At 42.5% G+C, this 24,073-nt stretch overlaps 1 protein-coding gene across 11 annotated transcripts in view; it reads left to right on the top strand.

Annotated features, from left to right (window-relative positions):
- Nucleotides 1-24,073, top strand: part of KCNMA1 (potassium calcium-activated channel subfamily M alpha 1) — a 759,662-nt gene that overhangs the window by 187,156 nt on the left and 548,433 nt on the right. The window lies entirely within an intron of this gene.

Here is a 24,073-nt window from a genome sequence, read left to right as displayed (position 1 = left end):
ATATCCACTGATAGCGGTCCTCAATACCCACAATACCCACTTTTGCATTAGAAAAAGCATACTGCCAAATTACAGCTGGCATGTTGGAGACTACAAGCAGATCCTTGGAAGCTGCAGCTGTATTTTAATGGCTGTCGTGTAAATTTCTTCCTGTACACACCGTGTACACTCATATGACTTGTCTTGTCACGCCAATATGTTCACTCTGGGAACACATTGAAAAGTTGGTATTTGTTATTCTAAGTGTACGGGACTCTAGGACTTGGTGCAGTGGCGTAGCAATAGGGGGTGCAGAGGTTGCAACCGCATCGGGGCCCTTGGGCCAGTGGGCCCCATAGAGCTCTCCTTGAACTTCAGTATTAGCTCTCTATTGGTCCTGTCACTGTGCTCATAATAATCACTTCCATTGACACTTTGAATACTGGTAATCATTAACAAACTGCTCCCCATTCCCTTCTTGCATCTCTGACACTGTAGTTGCCATTGGCAGGTTTTGGTACACCGTATCAATTGTTATGTATAGAGTGCTTGGGGGGCCCCAATGTAAAACTTGCATCGGGACCCACAGCTCCTAAGCTACACCACTGACTTGGTGGCCTAGATTACCTAACAATGTGGTTGATTCACAGAGCTTTTTTTTTTTAATTATCTCACCTTACTTGTTAACTCACAATTTATCTCTCCTTAACTGACCTAACTCATTTATCTCTGCTTATGTAAAACATTTAATTAGTAACTAACTCACTTATCTCTGCTTATGTAAAACGTTTAATTAGTAACTAACTCATTTATCTCTGCTTATGTAAAACATTTAATTAGTAAATGTTTAAATATAAAATATTATGGTAAAAAATGAAGCACTTATTTTACTACATTATTTTTACTGGAGTTCCTCTTTAACTTAAATTCTGATGTATCTCTTTTTATCAGTGCATTGCAATAATTATCTCTCCTTATTTGTTTATCTCATGCATTAGCTGTAACAGTTAAGGTGAAAAATAAGTAAACTTTGGGAATCAACCCCAATGTCCTTCAACATAATCATCTCAAATTTGGTTAGAAATGTATCAATGAGATCTTTTGAGGTCAAAAGGTCAATGAGGATTTTAATAAAAGTAATCAAATCTGCTAGAAAAATCGACCTGTGTATAGCCACCTTTACAATCAAACCAGCCTGGGAGCTGTAAACAAATTGCACATTTTTATTTCTGATCCATGTTGTACAGTAAGGGAAAGAAGTATTTGATCCCTTGCTGAACCACTCTGTATGTCAGAGTAGTTATATAGACAATTGTGGTGAGGTTTCAGATCAACAAAATCAAACAAAAAATGTAACATGCCACATCTAAATCTCATGATAAATATTTTGACTGATCTTGGAATCTAATATAGAAAGAGCTTAGTATTGTAAGCCCTCATGTGATATTACAGTGGTATTGCTTTTATGGCCGTAACTTTATAAAGCCGATATAACAAATTGTTTGTTTGGTTAGAGCACACTTAGTTATCAGATGAGTCATCAGCTTACAAATTATTGCCCATCTTAAATGATCAAAGTGTTCCAATGGGTAAGCATAGCTTATATATATAAAACTATTTACTGCATAAGGCACGTGCAGTTTTTAGATATGTGTTAGCAGAAACATGCAGTAACAAAGTATGCCTAACATTTTTTGTAAAGTAAATATGTGTTGTTAGCCATGGTGTTTGCTGCTTGCTTCCGTCAATGTTTATGATGCCCGGCATAGTTGTAAAACAGCTAGGCCTGTAAATTCTTCTTCGTCTTCTAAAATGTTACTTAAAGAATTCGCAGCCTATAAGGGTATACATTTTGACAGACTGTGAAATTCGAATTTTTGCCAGTTTGTGTCAAGCCCATGTTGTGTGAAAATTAGTAAGCACAATGACCATTTGTATTTATTTTCCTGTCAGGGATGTTTCTCGGACGTTCATCAAATGTATAGTGGTATCAAAGGCTCTTGTGACAAGGAAACATAATTACAATACTTTTGTAACCTAGTCTTAGGAAAACCGCAGCAGTGAACCATTTTTTTTTGGCTAGCTTCACACGTTGTAAAATAAGTGAAAGCTGGTCATCTGTTTAGGGTCCAATTTAAACAAATGATTAAAATATGATGAGTTTTGTACATATGAGAATTAGTACAATATGTTTGTATCTACCGATTAATGAAAAAGTTCTGTGTATATCATGGAATGATATTTCTTTCCTCCTTCATGTTATTATAGTGTGTATGGTCATCAAGGCGGGAATAAGATCATTTTTTCACCCATACAGCTCACCAAGAAGTGCATTTGTTAATCCTGAACACTCACCTTTGTTATCCTGTAACCACCTCTAACCTGTCTGTAGTTAAATCTACACCATGTTTATGGATGCTTAATACTGAACATAGATTTAACGGCAGCAGCATATATGCGTCAGGCTATCCTCCATATACTTCTTAGCAGTTGGGACTGTTGCAACTCATTTCATGTATTTAGACAAATTTCAGCTGGCCAGCTCTATTTTTAGGTCTTTGTAGGCTTCTTACGCATACTTTTAAATGTGTTATGTTAAACCATTTAAATTAGTGACTGACAGCTATCACCTTCTGCTACCCCTCCGGCTCATGATATTTGAAACTAGAAATTGCTTACACCTAATCACTAATTACACATGTGGGTGATGTTATCATTGCCCACATGACTACATTTTACTTTAGAGATGCATGTCTTTGGCATTATAACCAAGAAAAGCATGCGTTAATAATGCCAAGTACAATATTTGGGTCCTCATCTTTAGATACTGCTAAGGTGTAAAGTTTTAATTACTTTGACTAAAAAATAAATGTAGATTATTTGATGACACAAGGAGATTTCTGATAGGAAAGGAACACCATGTGGATACTAAATGTACTGTAGTGTGTGTTCTTGTTTGGCTTCTTAGCATCTTGTGTACGTACAGTTGTAAATTTTAAGCTTTTTTATATTTTCATCACAAGACTTCACAAGGTTATATTTGGGTCATTAACCTTAAATCCTTGCATATAAAACGTGGAATCTATTCAAAAGCTGACACTTAGACATGTAATACAATAAATGAAGAAACATAAGAGATGATCTTGACTGTACTGCATAATTTTAGCCACCAGTTTATGGAAATTCCATTCATGACACTTAAAGAGAATCTGTACTCTAAAATTCTTACAATAAAAAGCATACCATTCTATTCAATATGTTCTCCTGGGCCCCTCTGTGCTGTTTCTGCCACTTCCTGCTTCATTCCTGGCTTGTAATTGACAGTTTTAGGCAGTGCTTACAAACAAAAGACATGGCTTCTAACCAGCTTGTGATAGGCTGAGAGGAGCTCAGTTTGTGACTCACACAGAGCCTGCAGAGGGCGTGGAGAGGGTGTGTATAGCTTCTATCCTATCACAAGTAGAGCAGCACATCCCTGCCTGAGTGCCTGAGCCCAAGAAAGCCGTCAAAGGAAAGAAGATTAGATCATATAACAGAGATAATACAGCCACTGTGCAACTGGTCCCCGCCGTCCTGTCGCATGATAGTTTGCGGCCAGGTCCTTCGGCCGCACACAGGGCAAGAGCTATGCGTGCGCGCGCCCAGCGGCAGGACCTTTATGCTGCTAAGAGGGGAGTCAGCTGACTTACCGGTCAGCTGACTCCAGCGAGATTCCGGATTGGCTGAGCCTGTGGGCGGACGTCCTGGGACATCTCCAGCATATAAGGAGCTGGAGTTCAGTTGTTCCTCGTCTGCTGTTGCGAATACTTCGTGTTAGCACTCAGACCTTAGATAGATCCGGTGTGCTTTGATCCGGGAGGAAACCGGGGATTTCACACAGTGATAGGATTGTTTGATAGCCATAATCATAATTGATTGTATTTCTAGAGATGTAGCGAACTGTTCGCCGGCGAACGGTTCCAGGCGAACTTTGGGGGTTCGCGTTCGCCTGCACCAGGCGAACTTTTGCGGAAGTTCGATTCGCCCCATAATGCTCTATTGAGCAAAACTTTGACCCTCTACATCACAGTCAGCAGTCACATTATTGCCAAACACACTGCTCTCACTGCTGGAGGCCCGCCCCCCCTCCCTCCTCCAAGCAAGGTCCTTATGCCATTTCACTCACTTGTCTGCCTACACTAATTAGTTAAGGGACAGCTGCTTCCCTCCTCTCGGAATTATACTATTTCAAAAACCAGTTTACATACCATAGCTGGGAATCGAACCCAGGTCTAACTGTGTGGTGGGCAAGCACCCTAACCGCTGTACCACAACAGTACTGACTAAAGCTGGCCTAGCATTTACTATTTATGCTCAATGCAATAGAAACATTAGGTTGCTTAAAGGGATCCTTAACTAAGAGTGATATGGGTGTTTCCTGTAAACATTACCAGTTGCCTGGCAGTCCAGCTGTTCTCTGTGACTGCAGTAGTGGCTGAATCACACCCTGAAATAAGCATGCAGCTAATCCAGTCTGACTTCAGTCAGAGCACCTGATGTGCATGTTTGTTCAGGGGCTGTGGCTAAAAGTATTAGAGACACAGGATCAGCAGGCGATTCAGGCAACTGGTATTATTTTAAAAGGAAAAATCCATATCCTTCACCGTTTAGGTTCCCTTTAAGGATTTGTAGCATAAAAGCCAACTCACATTGGCTGGGATTTGAACCCGGGTCTCACTGTGTGGTGGGCAAGCACCCTAACCGCTGTACCACAACAGTACTAACTGAAGCTGGCCTAGCATTTACCATTTATGCTGGATACAAGAGAAAAAGTAGACAAGACAAATAACATTTATATCACGCTTTTCTCCTGGCGGACTCAAAGCACCAGAGCTGCAGCCAATAGGGCATGCTCTATAGGCAGTAGCAGTGTTAGGGAGACTTGCCTAAGGTCTCCTACTGAATAGGTGCTGGCTTACTGTCTACTTTTTCTCTTGTATTGAGCATAAATGGTAAATGCTGTACTTTAGCCCATCTGATCTTGCTGCCGACTCTGTCAGTACGTACTGTTGCACCAAACACCACTGTGCATTAAAGCTATCACACTTGTCTGATTACTATACGTGCATTATTGGTGATTCTGCAGATCACCATATAATCAGGTATAGCATCTGTATTATTGGTGATACTGCAGATCACCACATAATCAGAATTTAGTTCCGTGCTGACCCGATCATTACACATAATAGTTTTTTTTTAATGTAACACTTTAAAAATATCAAGAAATCCCAAGACAAATAAATGAAAAGCTTTTCTTTGTTTATTTTCCTTTGAAAAGCCGAGTTTTATTTCATTTTAACTTTGAAGAGAGTAGAGAATTGGTACAGCTTCTTTTACATTTGTATTGCCCACTACTCATTGCTAATAATTTCCATACTTTCCATCAAGATGTGGTTTAAAGGAAATGTCCAAGCAAAATAAAAAAATGAGTTTCACTTACCTGGGGCTTCTCCCAGCCCCATGCAGCCATCCTGTGCCCTCGTAGTCACTCAGTGCTGCTCCAGTCCCCCGCTGGGAGCTTGCCGACCTCGGAGGTCGGCGGGACGCATTGCGTACATTTTTACGCATTCCCGCTAGTGCAGGAACATTAACACATACATTTTTACGCATTACTAGTTCATTGCATAAAAATTTACGCATTGAACCAGTAACGCGTAAAAATGCATGTGTTAATGTTCCTGGACTAGCGGGAATGCGTAAAAATGTACGCAATGCGTCCTGCCGACCTCCGAGGTCGCCAAGCTGCCAGCGGGGGACTGGAGCAGCAGTGAGTGACTACGAGTGAACAGGATGGCTGCATGGGGCTGGGAGAATCCCCAGGTAAGTGAAACTCATTTTTTTATTTTGCTTGAACCTTCCCTTTAAAGGGAACCCAAACCAAGTAACATTATTTAAAGTGGACCTGAACTATTGCACAGGACAGAAGGAAAGCATAGAGAAATTCACATTGTATGTATTTAGTGTAATGATCTGCTCTGCTGTCTGCACAGGCAGACAACTGTTTTGAGTGCTGCAGGTCCCTGGAAAAGAGACTTCACTCTGCAAGCTGCAGAGTTGCTGTTCTGCTGAGGGATGTGCATCCACTTGTCATGCATATTGCCTAGCTGCTTCCTTTGAAGGCTTGCAGTATAAATACCATTTCCTCCCAGAGTTCCCTGCTGGTCAAAGGTTTGATCCTGCTAGACTTACCTTGAGTCTCAGCCCTCTGCAAATTGTTTGCTAATATTATCTGTATTGCCTAGTTCTGTCTATCTGTTGCGATTGTTCTGTTGCCAGCGGCGGGCGACAGAAAATCGCTCTGTCTGTTTGAATCGCATTCACCCTAGCGGTAGAGGCGGTGGTTCCTTCTGTATTCTGCCTTAGGAGTGTAGCCAGAGCAGCGGTTGCTACTGGTTGCTCCATCTGTCTGTCTGTCTGGATCGCAACCGCCCTAGCGGTAGAGGCGGTGGTTCCTTCTGTATTCTGCCTTAGGAGTGTAGCCAGAGCAGCGGTTGCTACTAATTACTCATTCTGTCTGTTTTGTCTGGAACGAACGCTTGCTGTCGTCTCGGTGAGGTAACCGTTTAGCAAGCGTTCGCGTTCTCTTTTGTTTTCGTGTTTCTTTGGTTAATCAGGGTTGGTACGCTTTGTCACTATTGCGCTTATCGTGTGGCAACCGTGCCGTGGGCGCGCTTTGTCGATATTGCGCTTAACGTGTGGTGACTGCTTGTAGTTAGTCCTGTCTGCTCCTTTGTGTTGGATTACAGTTCGATATCAGTTCTGTCTTTATTCTTCCTTTGCTCTCTCTTACTCAGTCTGGTGTCACTATTAGCAATCGCCATTCTTGCGATTGCGTTCCCACTTGGTTTTCGCTGTTGTGTGTTCACTCTCTCTCTCTAAGGGCTATCTTGCCCTGTATTGCTTCACCTCGCACAATTCCCATCTGGCATCTGTGGCAGCTCCATCTGCCGGTGGGAATTTCTCTCTACAGGTGCATTGCACCAAAGCTGGGTTCTGTTATTTTAAACGCTTGTGGAGGATTTCCGCAGTGTCGGCGCACATCTTGTGCGCTGACCACGGAAATAATTACTCATTCGTTACATTTAGAAAGTTTAGCCTGTCTAATTCCCCCTTATCTGTGACTAACCACAAGTTGTAATTTGATCCATATACTGTATGAGAGGCCCATGTTTATTTCTCCCAAGGGCCCTATTTAACCTAAAACTGGCCCTGGCTAAACTTGTTCTAAAAAAACTGTGGTTGCTTAAAGCCTGGTGCACACCATGCAATTTCCCATCCGATTGATGGGTTGAATTGATAATTTCGAAAGGTCCAATTAGGTTTCCAATCATTTTTCTAATCACTTCTGTACAAAATCGATAAGAAAATCGATCGGAAACCTGATTGGTACTATTGGAAATTATCGATTCGACACATCTATCTGATGGGAAATTGCATGGTGTGTCACTGACCCGTAAGTAATAGGCAGATATATTTTTTTACTAAAAGAGCATAAGTCCAGTTTAAATAAATAACTTAAATCAATATCAATTAATTTATATTTATTAGTTTGGGTCACACTAAAGCAGACAGAAGCAATGTTTTTCATGCTCCATGTTCACTTTTTGCACCTCTTTCCCCATATCCACTGATAGCAGTCCTCAATACCCACAATACCCACTTTTGCATTAGAAAAAGCATACTGCCAAATTACAGCTGGCATGTTGGAGACTACAGGCAGATCCTTGGAAGCCGTAGCTGTGTTTTAATGGCTGTCGTGTAAATTTCTTCCTGTACACACCGTGTACACTCATATGACTTGTCTTGTCACGCCAATATGTTCACTCTGGGAACACATTGAAAAGTTGGTATTATTGTACGGGATTTGTTATTAAAAGTGTACGGGACTCTGGGACTTGGTGGCCTAAATTACTGAACAGTGTGGTTGATTCACAAAGCTTTTTTTGTTGAATTATCTCACCTTACTTATTAACTCACAATTTATCTCTCCTTAACTGACCTAACTCATTTATCTCTGCTTATGTAACTTAAAGTGTGCCCCAGGTAACATGTGACATAATGAGATAAGCATGTGTATGTACAGTGCAAAACATATTAATAACTACGCTGTTTTACTTTATTTATTTTGCTGCCTGAAAGAGTTAATTTTCAGGCATGCAATTGACAGCTTCTATCTTGTGGTACGTTGTCATTAATATAGTAAGCCTCACTGATAAGCAAATTACACCCATACAAGTTTTCCTAGCAGAATACTACTTCTGAGGGCAGTGGAAAGATAAAAAAAGGTCAACGGTTCATGTATTTTAACTCTGAATAACTTAATAGGCTGCCACTGAGCATAGACAATAAAACATTTCTTTAGTAAATGTTTAAATATAAAATGAAACCATAGGTGATCAAAAAGGTAATTTTTAGGAGTAGGAGGATAAAAACAATTGTTTACCTTATTAATGTATTTTCACCTCAGGTTCACTTTAACACATAATTGATCTCTCTGTAACTAACTAACCCATGGTTTATCTCTCCGTATTTAACTTAAAGAGAACCCGAGGTGGGAATTACTAATACTATTGGGGCACAGAGGCTGGTTGCGCACACTAAGACCAGCCTCTGTTGCCCCATCGTGTGCCTCCATGTCCCCCTGCTCGCCGCTATAGACCCCGCAGTGCTGGCGACATGCAGCGTGTCGCCAGCACAATGTTTACCTTAGCGCTGTCTGTCAGCGCCGCTCCCCCGCCTCCTCCGCATCGGCGCACCCGCCCGTGTCCCTTCCTTCCTGCTGATAGGAGGGAAGTGACGCGGGCGGGTAGCGGCGATGCGGAGGAGGCGGGGGAGCGGCGCTGACTGACAGCGCTAAGGTAAACATTGTGCTGGCGACGCGCTGCGTGTCGCCAGCACTGCGGGGTCTATAGCGGCGAGCATGGGGGACATGGAGGCACACGATGGGGCAACAGAGGCTGGTCTTAGTGTGCGCAACCAGCCTCTGTGCCCCTATAGTATTAGTAATTCCCACCTCGGGTTCTCTTTAACTTCTGATGTATCTCTCTTTATCCGTGCATTGCAATAATTATCTCTCCTTATTTGTTTATCTTTTCACATTTTTATTTCTGATCCATGTTGTACAGTAAGGGAAAGAAGTATTTGATCCCTTGCTGAACCACTCTGTATGTCAGAGTAGTTATATAGAAAATTGTGGTGAGGTTTCAGATCAACAAAATCAAACAAAAAATGTAACATACCACATCTAAATCTCATGATAAATATTTTGACTGATCTTGGAATCTAATATAGAAAGAGCTTAGTATTGTAAGCCCTCATGTGATATTACAGTGGTATTGCTTTTATGGCCGTAACTTTATAAAGCCGATATAACAAATTGTTTGTTTGGTTAGAGCACACTTAGTTATCAGATGAGTCATCAGCTTACAAATTATTGCCCATCTTAAATGATCAAAGTGTTCCAATGGGTAAGCATAGCTTATATATATAAAACTATTTACTGCATAAGGCACGTGCAGTTTTTAGATATGTGTTAGCAGAAACATGCAGTAACAAAATATGCCTAACATTTTTGTAAAGTGAATATGTGTTGTTAGCCATGGTGTTTGCTGCTTGCTTCCGCCAATGTTTATGATGCCAGGCATAGTTGTAAAACAGCTAGGCCTGTAAATTCTTCTTCGTCTTCTAAAATGTTACTTAAAGAATTCGCAGCCTATAAAGCTGGCCATACACTGGCCCGATTTGCGCCCGTTTCGACAGCAGATTCGATCACTGGGATCGAATCTGCTGCCAATCGTTCACGCTACACGCCGAATTTCGATCCATTTCGTCCGATCCCGTCGATCGTGCCGTGCGGAAAATAACCGTCGATCGCCCGCGGGTAAAGAGCGCATCGCTAGCGGCGTTCGAGTGCCCGACGACCGACGCAATAGAGCCCGCATACATTACCTGCTCCGCCGGCGCGACTCCAGTCTCCCGGTCACCGCTGCTCTGTCTGCGCTCTGGTCTCCAGGTCCGGCATGCCTCACTTCTTCTAGCCCGGCAGGAAGTTTAAACAGTAGAGCGCCCTCTACTGTTTAAACTTCCTGCCGGGCTAGAAGAAGTGAGGCATGCCGGACCTGGAGACCAGAGCGCAGACAGAGCAGCGGTGACCGGGGGACTGGAGTCGCGCCGGCGGAGCAGGTAATGTATGCGGGCGGGCGGGGGCAGCAGCAGCAGCACCACCACAACAGATTGTGAACGGTTTCAGGCTGAAATCGGTTCGCAATCTGTTTGCAGTAAAGGCAGCCATACGATCCCTCTCTGATCAGATTCGATCAGAGAGGGATCTATCTGTTGGTCGAATCTGATGGCAAATCGACCAGTGTATGGCCACCTTAAGGGTATACATTTTGACAGACTGTGAAATTGAATTTTTGCCAGTTTGTGTCAAGCCCATGTTGTGTGAAAATTAGTAAGCACAATGACCATTTGTATTTATTTTCCTGTCAGGGATGTTTCTCGGACGTTCATCAAATGTATAGTTGTATCAAAGGCTCCTGTGACAAGGAAACATAATTACCATACTTTTGTAACCTAGTCTTAGGAAAACCGCAGCAGTGAACCATTTCTTTGGCTAGCTTCACACGCTGTAAAATAAGTGAAAGCTGGTCCTCTGTTTAGGGTCCAATTTAAACAAATGAACAAAATATGATGAGTTTTGTACGTATGCGAATTAGTACAATATGTTTGTATCTACCGATTAATGGAAAAGTTCTGTGCCGTATATTCCGGCGTATAAGACGACTGGGCGTATAAGACGACCCCCCAACTTTTCCAGCTAAAATATAGAGTTTGGGATATACTCGCCGTATAAGACTACCCCTCTTCCAACGCACACCAAATTAAAATAAAAAAATCATGTACTGGTGCTGTGTATGAACAGATACTGGTGCTGTGCTGTATGTCTTACCCAATATATAACAGTATATAGTCAATTGACTTGTTGAATTGGTCAACTCTCCTTAAAGAGAAACTCCGACCAAGAATTTAACTTTATCCCAATCAGTAGCTGATACCCCCTTTTACATGAGAAATAGAATGATTTTCACAAACAGACCATCAGGGGGCGCTGTATGACTGATTTTGTGCTGAAACCCCTCCCACAAGAGGCTCTGGTACCGTAGGGTACTCTGGGCAAACTGCCACAATGTAACAATGTTCACAGACAGGAAATGGCTGTTTACAACTGTCTGCAAGGCCAGAACAGCTAGAAACAGGTATATAACCTGCCCACAGTAAAAATGTCACCATGTAATACATGTCAGAATGTGAATCTGGGAGAGGAAAGATTTTACAATGAGCAAACACTGCCTAAATCATTTATACATAATTATGGTAAAAAATGAAGCACTTTTTTTATTACATTATTTTCATTGGAGTTCCTCTTTAAGTAGACTGGTCAGCTCTCCTTGTCTTCCTGTTTATCAGAGCGGTATAGAAGAATAGATTGCGCTCCCTCAGCAGGGAGATCTGAGAGGCGGTAACAGGATAGAGCGTATCACCCGGCATCAATGACACTCGGCGTATAAGACGTCCCCCAACTTTTCAGAAGATATTCAAGGGTCTTATACGCAGGAATATACAGTATATCATGGTCTGATATTCCTTTCCTCCTTCATGTTATTATAGTGTGTATGGTCATCAAAGCGGGAATAAGATCATTTTTTCACCCATAGAGTTCACCAAGAAGTGCATTTGTTAATCCTGAACACTCACCTTTGTTATCCTGTAACCACCCACCTCTAACCTGTCTGTAGTTAAATCTACACCATGTTTATGGATGCTTAATACTGAACATAGATTTAACGGCACCAGCTTCAGGTGCTCTTGGTGGTATATTTTACATGCACCACCACCAATTCAGCCGCATACTTCTATTGGCTCCTGACCCTGGGATCACGCTGGTATCCATTGTTTTGGGAATAAGTGCTCTAGTGATTTCTGCTGAAATCCTATTTGATACCTACAACTGCAAGCTGGTAGTCCAGGTAAATGAAAAATATCAGGTAGATGTATATTTGTCAAAGATCAGATCAAATCCATATGCGGTGTGTAGCAAGAGTAGAGAGGAATCTACATTTTAGGCTTGTAAAATGGTTAGATACTTACATATTGGAAAACAAGAAACTTTGAATTACCTATGGAAAGGGAAGGCCCTGGATAGCATGGAGCCTTCCCCTTCCTCTCTTCACCCCTTGTTCCAGCTCTGTCCACTAGTGAAGTTCTTCAACCCAGCTTGATTGAAAAACCTCTTCATCCCTCCTTGCAAAACCTTTGTAATTACATCCCTGAGTACATGTGCAGTACGGATGCACTGTCTTTGGAAGCACTTGGGGCTGCAAGCACTTCTGAAATATGCCACTGGAGGGATGAAGAGGTATTTGGCTGCTGAACTTTACTGGGGGATGGCGCTGGAATCTGTTCATAGGTAAGTATCTTACTATTTTTTATTTTTTTTTTTACTTTCACTTCAGATTTACTCGAGCCAGTAAATGGTGCCATCACTACTCCAAAGTTTCTGCTTTATCCAATTAATTATTAAAGTTCTTAACTAGTGTATTGCACAGTCAAAAATACAACTTCTCTAATGAGATCTGATATAGGCTATTTACTTCTTAAAGAGAACCCGAGGTGTGTTTAAAGAATGTTATCTGCATACAGAGGCTGGATCTGCCTATACAGCCCAGCCTCTGTTGCTATCCCAAACCCCACTAAGGCCCCCCTGCACTCTGCAATCCCTCATAAATCACAGCCATGCTGTGAGGCTGTGTTTACATCTGTAGTGTCAGTCTCAGCTGCTCCCCCGCCTCCTGCATAGCTCCGGTCCCTGCCCCCTCCCTTCCCTCCAATCAGCAGAGAGGGAAGGGATGCAGGCGGGAACTGGAGTTCTGCAGGAGGCGGGGAGAGCAGCAGACTGACACTATAGAGGTAAACACAGCCAGCTCTGACAAGCTGTTTGTCAGCAGCGTGGCTGTGATTTATGAGGGATTGCAGAGTGCAGGGGGACCTTAGGGGGGTTTGGGATAGCAACAGAGTCTGGGCTGTATAGGCAGATCCAGCCTCTGTATGCAGATAATATTCTTCAAACCCACCTCGGGTTCTCTTTAAAACAGTACAACTGATGCATGGCACTACTGAAAGCTGTATGAGCAAATTAAATAATTAAATTAAGGTTAGAATTGTTACTAATTCTAAATAATAAAACAAAACTCATTGATCACCCAGGGATCAGCTAGTACTGTTTATCCAAAAGTGTAGCATTTCTATGGGTATGGAAAGCGAGGTCTGACTTTCATCACAGTAGGGAAAGGAGGAATGTATGCAGATGCCTATCACCCCAGTACTAAAATATCTCTACCCACCTCTTCCATTTCAGCTGTGGCCTTTTTTCAGTTCTGGCTGCTCGAAACTTAAGTGGCATGTTAGTATTCTTCTGTCATGCAACATTAATGGACAACAGCTAGGACTGTAAGAAGGGGTATTGAAATAGAAGAGATGCTGTAGACCTGGCTAAAGGTGGCCATACACTGGTCAATTTGCCATCAGATCGGCCAACAGATAGATCCCTCTCTGATCAAATCTGATCAGAGAGGGATCGTATGGCTGCCTTTACTGCAAACAGATTGTGAATCGATTTCAGCATGAAACTGATCACAATCTGTGGAGCTGCCGCCCCCCCCCTTCCCCCGCATACATTACACAGACACAGAACCAGAGCTGCAGCCACTAGGACGTGCTCTATAGGCAGTAGCAGTGTTAGGGAGACTTGCCAAAGGTCTCCTACTGAATAGGTGCTGGCTTACTGAACAGGCAGAGCCGAGGTTCGAACACAGGTCTCCTGTGTCAGAGGCTGAGCCCTTAACCATTACACTTTCCAGCCTGACTGGCGTGACTCCCCCGGTCTCCGCTGTCTCTTCTCCACTCCGGGCTCCGGGGGAAGTTTAAACAGTAGAGGGTGCTCTACTGTTTAAACTTCCTGCCGGGACAGGAAGTTCAGTGAAGCTGCAGCCCTGGAGCCCAGAGCGGAGAAGAGGAGAGCGGGGACTTGCGCAGGCCAGAGCAGGTAATGTATTGCGTTGGTCGTCGGGCATTCGAACGCCGCTATCAACGCACTCCCGACCCGCCGGCGATCGCGCAAAATCTTCCGCACAGACGGATCGACAGGAATAGACGGGAACAATTGATTTCAGACGGAAATTGATCGTTCTGTCAGCGTTTGAGCAAAGATTTTACAGCAGATCCGATCACAGTGATCGAATCTGCTGTATTTCGACGGGAAAAATCGTTAGGTGTATGGGCCCCTTTAGAAATACTGCTAATGGATTGATAATCACGCCTTACCATGCCTACCTACAGAAACACTGTAGTGCACGTGGAAATTCACGATTGCGCACGAAAACGCATGCATAAATGCTAGCGCGGCCGTGCTATGAGTCAGCACGGTTTAGTGAATCAAGCCCCATGTTTGTCTGTATGTGTGAAAACATGCACATTTATCATAGAAGCTAATGTAATTGATACAAAAAAATGCGCGCAATACTGCTGTTTTTATCTGCATGGGGAAAACACATTCAAGTGTGCACTAGCCAATTGATTAACATTGGTTTTACGCTTACCTGTGCAGAAAGGGGGGTCCCCATCCAAAGTTTTTCAGGGGGGCCCAGTGATTTTTAGTTGTGCCCCTGCACAGGAAAAATAAGCATAAAATGCGACATTCAACCAAATACAGAAAATGCTTAAAAACAATCCATGCAAGTATAGTATACAACAAACTCTGTCTATGGGTCCATTCAAAATATCAGATGTGCTGAGCAATGCATACTGCTTAGTACCACTGTGGCTGCAGTAGTTTATGGAGCAACTGGGCCACAGTCAGCTAGTTAATAAAAAGTAAATAAGGGCTGCCTGTCCACCACATCTAAATCCAGCTAGATGTTATGGTGCAGCATTGCACTGCCATCGCTGTAATTGGGCCCTATATAAGATTTGTAAACCAAACCGTTTTAAAGGACAAAAGTCACAAATATTTGTAATGCGTGTGCATTATTTGTATATTTACCCTTGACCAAATTGTAGTATGGGACTGATCCAATTCACTTTTTCTCCTGTTTTCTCCTAGGTGATATTTTCACATCTTATAAATAAAATGCCACAAGAAAATACTCATAATAATTTTGATACCTAAATTTCACATACTTTAACCTACTGTTTTGTACTTTTTCAAATGCAGAGTGCTGAAAGGTTATTTTAACCACTTGAGGACCACAGTGGTAAACCCCGCCTAAAGACCAGGCTCATTTTATACTAAAATGGCCACTGCAGCTTTAAGGCCAAGCTGCAGGGCCGCACAACACAGCACACAAGTGATTCCTCCCCCCCCCCCCTTTTCTCCCCACCAACAGAGCTCACTGTTGGTGGTGTCTGATCGCCCCCCAGTTGTTTATTTTTTTTTTAAATAAATACTTATATGTGTGTTTTTGTTTTGTTTTTAACTTTTTTTTTTACAAACCCCTCCCTCCCCCCAGTCGGCCAATCCTGGCGATCGGTTGTCATAAGCTTCTGCCTATGAGAGCCGATCGCTCTCTTGTCCCCAGTACAGAGCTGCTGCTGATCGCAGCACTGTACTGTGTAGAAGGAGATGCGCGCGCAGCCTGCGCGTGATCAATAGCCGGCTCCAGGACCTGACGCCAATTGGCGTTAGGCGGTCCTGGGGCTGCCGCCGCGACCACGCCCATTGGCGTGGGGCGGTCTTGAGGTAGTTAAAACGTAATATGAAAAATTATCTCCTAGGTGAAAACTGAGGAGAAAAAATGAATTGGACTGGGCCCAATATGTTTATTTTTACTGTGTAGCTGTCACTTGTAGTAGCTAGTAAAATTCTGATGATGTGGAACATTTTGAACCAGCCCATCGCTCTGGGTCAGGAACATAGTAAAAAATTAATTTATAGTGCATTTTATTCTTACCTCTTTATCATTGTACAACTTCCTGTTTTTGCACTTTTCAGTGCAACAGGATGCACGCACGTACATTTAAATGCTTTAGTGTGTGCACATGTGCGGCCACTTTCCAACACCAATGTGCTGGCGGGATGTAGTTACATTTTATACATTTTCGCAATAGTGGTCTTTTCAGTCTTTTAAAATGTAAAATATATTTGTTGTATTTGTATTTGTTGTATGCTGTTTAAAATATCAATGAGATGATATTGAGTGATTATGTCATAATTGGCTTTTCCATATATTCATCGATTTAATCTAAAGAAAATGTTTCCAGGATTTCACCAAAGATAACCACTATCACAGAAATATGCTGTACATAAAATGTGCCAAAGGCTTCAAACATTCGTCCACTCAGATACAAACTGTCACAGAGCAAGAAACAGCAAGAAACGTCACCTTGTTGCTTTTGAGAGGTAAAAGGTCTAAATAAGTTATAGCAAATACCAACGCAATAAGACACATATAATTGGAGAGGATAAGTGGCACCTGGCATAAGTATCTACCAACAGGATTCATCATTACACTATCTTTTTTTATCATGGACATTTAAGGGTTCTTACACATGCCCAACTGATGTCGCCTGTCGGGGGGCAGAAGCTGATCCCCGTGGGCGACATTGCAGGGCCGGCCATCACACACGCATGGCAGCTGTGTAGCTGACGACTTGCTGTGTTGCTATGCGGGGGGGGGGGGGGGGGGGGGAGGCACGGAGAGACAATGAGCAGCGCATGCGTGGTGAGAACAATGGAATAGGCAGGGGGATCAGTGTCGCTGGGGTTAGGTAGATCCGTCAGACGTCGGGGTGTCATCAGGTTCTGTACACACAACAGCTGACTTTACTCAGGCGTGTGTACAAGGCTTAAGGTAAGCTGTATGTGAAGAAGATGAGTAATACATTGGTATAACAAAAATTCTAATGCTTGAAACAGTAAAAGTTATATATTTAAAATGCCTACATACCAAGTTTAACCACTTGAGGACTGCAGTATTAAAATCCTCTAAAGACCAGGCTAATTTTTGCTAAATTGGCCACTGCAGCTTTAAGGCCAAGCTGCAGGGCGCACAACATAGCACCCAAGTGATTCCCCCCTCCTTTTCCCCCCACCAACAGAGCTCTCTGTTGGTGGGGTCTGATCGCTCCACAGTTGTTTATTTATTTTTATAAATATTTAATTTATTTTTTTGAATAATTGTTGCTTTTTTAAATTTGTTTTCCCCTGCTCGCTTCTACCCTCCCCCCACCAGCCAATTTGGGTGATCAGCTGTCATAGGCTTCAGCCTATGACAGCCTATCACTCCCCAGCCTCAGGAGGGGACAGCCGTGTCACATGGCTGTCCCCAGTACAGCGCTACTGCCGATCGCAGTGCTGTACATGTAAATAGACGGCGATTGCGGTGTCTAACGGTCTCCCAAGCAGCGATTGCCGCTCTGAGACTGAAGGCGGGGTGGAGCTCCGCCCCTGAGCAGGAGATGTGCGCGCAGCCTGCGCACAATCTCCTGCAAAGTGCAGCCCCAGGACTTGACGCCTATTGGCGTTAGGCTATCCTGGGGCTGCTGCTGCGGTCACGCCCATTGGCGCGAGACGGTCTTAAAGTAGTTAATGAAAACTCATGTGAAGTTCTAGTAATCATCTAGTATGATGATCAGTTGTACTTATTGCCATGTCAGGAATTATAATGCTAAGTTGCTGAGTAAATGATATTTTTAGTACTCACGTGACAGAAAAATAGAACTGCTATAACAGCTTTAGTAGTCTAGTGTTTCGCAAGTTTCAAAGCTACTGCTTTGTGTGTAGGGTCTAAATTATTACCCATCATTAAGCAATCACCATGTTGCAATGAATAAGTTCCATTTGTGCATGTCTAACCACAAAGAGGATATTTGTATAGCTTTTAGTCATGATCTGTCACCACATCCTCCTCCAGTGTCTGTAAGGTTTTGGAAATGCACTATATAACACAAACCGTGAAATCTATTCCTAAGAAGCAAAACCAAGCTTACAGGACATACAGCTTATTAGAAAATGCATTTGTTATGGGCTGTGGGTGAAATATGCATTTTTGCCATCACATGCTGGCTGTGTCAAGCCCTAGTTACAGTATATCACAGATTTTCTGATGTATTCTTAGATATGTTTATGGAGCATAAATCCAATTTCTAGGAACATTTGTTTGAAAAGAAAAATATTTATTCTTGTCTCTTCATTTAAAAGATCCATTGTGAGGCTCAAAATATGAACTTTTATTTTAAGACTAAACTAAGGCTCAGCAGACCCTGGAATTATCATTTCTTGCCCTTTGTTGGCTATGTAGTTTATAGAATACTTGAAATGAAATGAATATAGAGGGGGTAATAACTTCATTTCTTTAAAAAATGTTATCTTGTCTGCTTGCTATACTGATCCTCTGCTGTTAGAGAGCTATTGGATGAGCATGGTTTACTGTGCATGTTTAGGTACCCGCTAATACTGGTTACGTAAATAAATAAATTCGTACCTAATTACATCTTGTTTTCTCCTAGACCATACTACATTATTTTCATTCTTTGGCAGCCAAAAATGTTTGAAAATCTGGCATAATCCTCTCTCACCCCTGCCCTCCATAATTGTGCCTTTATCCTGTTTCCTAATACCGCGTGGCCATGCTACTACCTTGTGCGTTAAACCAATGGGTGTGATAGAACATCTCTAGCAGACTGTCAGTCCCAGAGCTTCCTCCACATACACAAAATGATGTCACATGCAGGGCATTTGTAAATATGTCAGAACTCAGGGGACCACACCGGCCCCAGGAGGTGGAGGGAAGATGAAAGAAGCAGACCGAGGACAATATGGCTTCTGCTTTCAGTAATACTGTCCAAATAAGTTTTAAATGTGATTCAAAATGGCTTTAATTCTTTCTGAATCTCTGACCCAGAACATGCATGTATTCTGACTCCACTTACCTCATCTTTGTTTCAGGCATGTGACTTACAAGTCAGTTACGCCAAAAGACTAAAGTCTAAACACTGAGCAAAGTAATACAAATGGCATCCCCTGCATTCATCTCACTTCAGGTTCTCTTTTATTCCATTCCACTCTAAAATGTTACACTTAGTCCATTATGGACTTGAGGATTTTACAAGCTGCTGTAACAGAATGCATCTCTGTTGCTCTTATGGCCTGTAGTAAATGTAAGGGCTAGTTCACAATGCTTAGTAGCATTGCAGAATAATTTTGCTTGTCAATATTTTAAATGCCCCCCCCCCCTCCTGTGGCCCCCCTGAAAACCTGGATTAGCGGTTGTAATTACTCACTCGACCACTCGCTCCCTGCCGCGTGTATCTCGCCTGCAGCTACCTCCTCTACCTGTCTCCTGTATGACGCGTCATTACATACGCGTCATACAGGACCAGGCAGCCAGAGAGGTGCCTGCTGCCGGCAGGGGACACGCGGCATGTAACGGGCGATCAGATGAGTAATTACACACCTGGCTGCTAATCCAGGTATTCAGGAGGGGGCCCATGTGGAGGGTGGATGATGGCGGCTCCCTTCCCGCAGTGGCAGCTATACCCGCTACCTATACTGAAGGCTCCTATACCTACTACCTATGCTGGGGCAACTATACCTGCTACCTATACTGGGGGCACCTATACCTGCTACTTATACTGGGGGTTCTATTCCTGGCTACCTATACTGGCTGCACCTATATCTGGCTACCTATACTGGCTGCATCTGTACCTGGCTACCTGGACTTTCTGCACCTAACAGTAAAATTTTTGTTATTAAATGTAATTCTTCTTTGAAAAAAAAACATAACAGAAAATATCTTATTTTTTATTTCACTTTTGTTTAACATATTTCACTAAAAAATGTTGTTATATCTCCAAAAAGTAAAACATTTTTCAGTGTTCAGGCCCAATTCATTATTGAAAAAACAATGTTTAATACGTCCTATTTCATGTAGGTTTTCTTGTAATAAAAAAAAATAAGTTTGCTTTCTTAAAACAGAAAGAATTTGTGATAATTCAGGTTGGAGTGAGCTAGAGATGTCTCCCAGTGCAACACTGCTGAATATATGCAAATTAACCATTGTTACCCTTAGAAGCTAAACACACCTCCAGAGCCGCTGGAATGCAATGATGTGTCAGCTTGTTAATTTGTACAGAGCCATAATAATCCAACATGCATACAGACTATTTCGGATTGTTTGATCCTCATCAGTGCATGGCATGGATTAATTTGGCTCTATGGAGTAGGGCTTGTAACACCGAGAGGTACAGACTAACCAGCAAGCTCATGGTGAACCAGAACTCATTGGAGTTCTTGTAATGAAAATCCTAAGTAAACCTAATGAGCGCAAAATGTCTAAAAACTGTTTAGCAGTAGATGTTCGCGTTTAGGACAATGAAAGGGTTTAAGAGGAACTTTAGCCACGAATTAAACTTCATCCTGAACAGTAGCCGATACCTCCTTTTCCATAAGAAATATTTCCTTTTCATGAGTAGATCATTAGGTGAGGCTGGTATTGTGGTGAAACCCCTCCCACAGTATGATGTCATTACCATGGTCCTGACAGATTGCTGTCCGTGAACCTTGTTGCATTGTGGGAAGTAATGGCTTATTTCCAACTGCCAACGAAGCAATATCTCCCTCTGTGCATAGAACTCTCAGTAAACAAACATTCCAAATAGATCACCTCCCAGTACTAAAGATGTCACCACCTGTGATAGAATGTAAATCAGGGAGAGGAAAGGTTTTACAATGGGCAAACACTGATAAAATAATTTATAAATTAATATTGTAAAAAAAAAATCAGTTATTAATTACGTTATTTTAACTACAGTTTATCTTTAAAGAGGAACCTTAAAGTACTCCCGAGTCAAAGCTCGGGATCAAAATCAGATAGATAACTTAAGAGAGGGATGCCTCAGTATCCTATTGAGGTTTCCCTCGCTGATCTGAAGCCCTCTGTTGCTATCAATCGGGGTCGCGCAGCTCTTCTTGCTGAAGTGTGACCACGCGTGCCCGCCATCTCATGTGCAGTACCATGGAGCCCGCGGCTCTGGCTTACTGCACATGTGCGGACGGGCTGGGTCGGCTACTGCGCGGCCATGCTGGAGGAAGAAGAGCTGCACGGCCCCAATATGATTAGCGACTTTTCTGTGGGGCCTCGCTTAGCCATGAGGGACTTCAGAACAGGGAGGGAAGCCTGAAATAGGATCCTCAGGCATCCCTGTCTTTAGGTAAGTATCTAATTTTGCACCTGAACTTCGGCTCTTTAACTCAGGATTGAACTTCATCCCAATCAGTAGCTGATACTGCCTTTCCCATGAGAAATCTTTTCTCAAATAGATCATCAGGGAGGTCTGTGTGGCTGATATTGTGGTGAAACCCCCCCACAGCATGATGTCATGATAGTGTACTGTGTACTAGTGTAACCGTGAACCTAGTTGCATTGTGGAAAATAACGTCTGTTTCCAACTCTCAAGCAAGCATACCTTTTAGCATATCGGGTTATTAATAGGTATGCTTGTAGATAATGGGCCTGATCCACTCTCCTAAGTTTTTTTTTCTAGGAGATAATTTTTTATCTACTGTTTAAAATAACTTTTGCACTCTGCAATTGTAAAGGTACAAAAGTGTAGGTGGAAAAGTACTGCCAAAATTTTATTGAGTATTTTCTTGCTTTCTGGTAGCCCAAAAAGCATTTTATTTATAATGTGAAGATATCACTTAAGAGAAAACTTAGGAGAAATAGTGAATTGAATCATACCCAATGGCAGTTACTGCCATTGGGTACTGCCAGTAGTAAAGAAGATTACTAGAAGGCTCATAGTGGATCAGACAACATGAATGTATTACAGGCGGAATATAAATCATTTCTTGATATATCTTCTATTTTTTAACTTCTAACTTTGCAATGTTTTAATTTTTTAAGGGAGAGTTGCAGGCTGTGGCTGTATGTGATCAGGCAGCAGTCAGTCCATAAGACTTTTACAGTTGGTTGAGAATATTATCTGCAGTCTAGCTTTCCCTGCTTACTGGACATGGCTTATTTAAATAAAATCAAATAAAAAAACGGTTTCAGTACAATAAGGGTACAGGGGGAAAGAGGTGACACAGTGGAGCGACAGAGGGGGAGACTAAAGGCATGGGGGACAGAAGTTTAATCCACTTAATTTTTTGGAGGGGTTTTTGGTTGGTAGCTGAAATAGGAGAACCCCGCGTTTTGTTCCACAGTACAGTATATAAAGAGATTTTAGACTAATTGTAAAACTTGAGCTGCAAAGTGCTCCTATCTTTCTGTGAAAATCATTCTTGCTGAATTCATTTATTGATGAGGTGTTTCTGGATTGCAGAGAAATGAGATGGGAAATTAGGTTCTTGCTAATTCATGGAGCTTTTCTAACCTTCATACAGAAATGAGGGATGTAATGACAAAGAGCCACCGGCCTGTTATGAATCTCATTCATTTCAGGCTCTGCAGGCTCTCTATGGAGAGTGGTTCAGTGAGGGGAATGCTCTGTCACGTGGAACATCCTATTTCCATTTTTAGCATTCCTCTTTTATAGCAGCCTATGCTGTAGTAGTTGAGATGCTATCACCAGTCAGGGCAGCTGGCAAAAAAATATTGTATTTATGTATATTGTGTAACAGCTTTATGTAAATATGCCATAGCAGCTATAGGCAGATTTTTAAAATTTCTCTCACAGTTAAGTTTGCTTTAAAGCTATCATTAGGAGCAGTCTTACATACACCTTCATAGCACCAGCATTGAAATTCCTCTGCACCCTTGAGATACCCTATTTTTTGGACCATAAGATGCAATTTTTCTCCCCCAACAGAAGGGTGAAAAGGTCAGTGCGTCTTATGGTCCAAATAATACATATTCAGGCCAGCGCTACTGTCCCCTCACAATCCCCGCAGCAACTGGAAGCAGAATGAAGTGCAGCAGAAGCCCTCACCTTGTAATCCTCCTTCCTGTGTCCAGCTTGTGTGCATGTGCACCATCACTGAAAGAGCATGTAGTGAGTGGAGAGGAAATGGCACTTCGCGGACACAAATTGCTGCCGGGAGTGCATCAGGATGGTAGTCCCACCCAAGAGACCATCAGTACCAGTAAAAGCACAGTAGTTTAAGTTACCATACGTCTTCTTGATAGCACGCTGAAGCAGCGCTCCGGGACACAGCACAGCTCCATGGCTGGGGGACAGAAGAGGACATGGGGTCAGAGGAAGACACAGCGAGTCAGAGGAAGACACAGGGGGCCAGAGGAGGACACAGGGACACCATGAGGACACATGGGAACACAAAGGGGATAGAGGAGGACACAAAAGGAGCATTAGTACACATGAGAAGAATTAGTACACATGGCATTGGTGACTTGCACATCTTCCTTAGGGAAAGCCTTGCTTATTTCAACAAAATAGGCCAAATTTCATTGTGCACCTATTACAACAGTAAGGCTCCATAGTAAGAGTACCGGTGCTTGCACTCCAGGCAAGTATATGAACCATTGTTTTATGAAAATAAAAATACAACAAAGAATATCCCAAACTTTTAGGCAGCTGAAATCCTTTTTAGGATAGAAATGGGACATTATTTCGTGGTCAATATTACAGTAACTGGTCCCCTCACTTTAACAGAAAGTTGTTAAAGTAAACCTGTAGTGAAAAAAGTGCCCCAAGTGGATAGTTACCTAGGTAGAGGGATAAACCAGAGGCTTCCCTCATCTTCCTCCTCTTCTCCGCTGCCTGTAACCCCAGCAAGCCCGTGGCCATGCAGGTTCTCATATGGGAGCGCGGTTGTGAGCCTCGGGGGTCCCAGCACTGGAACAGGAAGGCAAAGGGAGACGGGAAAAGCCTCTGTAGGATGGGTTCACATGTTTCTGGTAACAAATAAGCATATATAAAAAAAAATTATGATTATATGTCTCAATTTGTGTGTCATGTTTTGTTTTTGTACTGTTTTGAGTTTAGAGTTTATTTGTTTTGCAGATCATAGCATTCTGTTTTTACTTCCATCACATCC

The sequence above is a fragment of the Hyperolius riggenbachi genome, chromosome 10, assembly GCF_040937935.1.
Source record: "Hyperolius riggenbachi isolate aHypRig1 chromosome 10, aHypRig1.pri, whole genome shotgun sequence".
Lineage (NCBI taxonomy): Eukaryota > Metazoa > Chordata > Amphibia > Anura > Hyperoliidae > Hyperolius > Hyperolius riggenbachi.
Note: the sequence above shows the minus strand (reverse complement) of the source record. Positions and strands in the feature narration are given on the sequence as shown.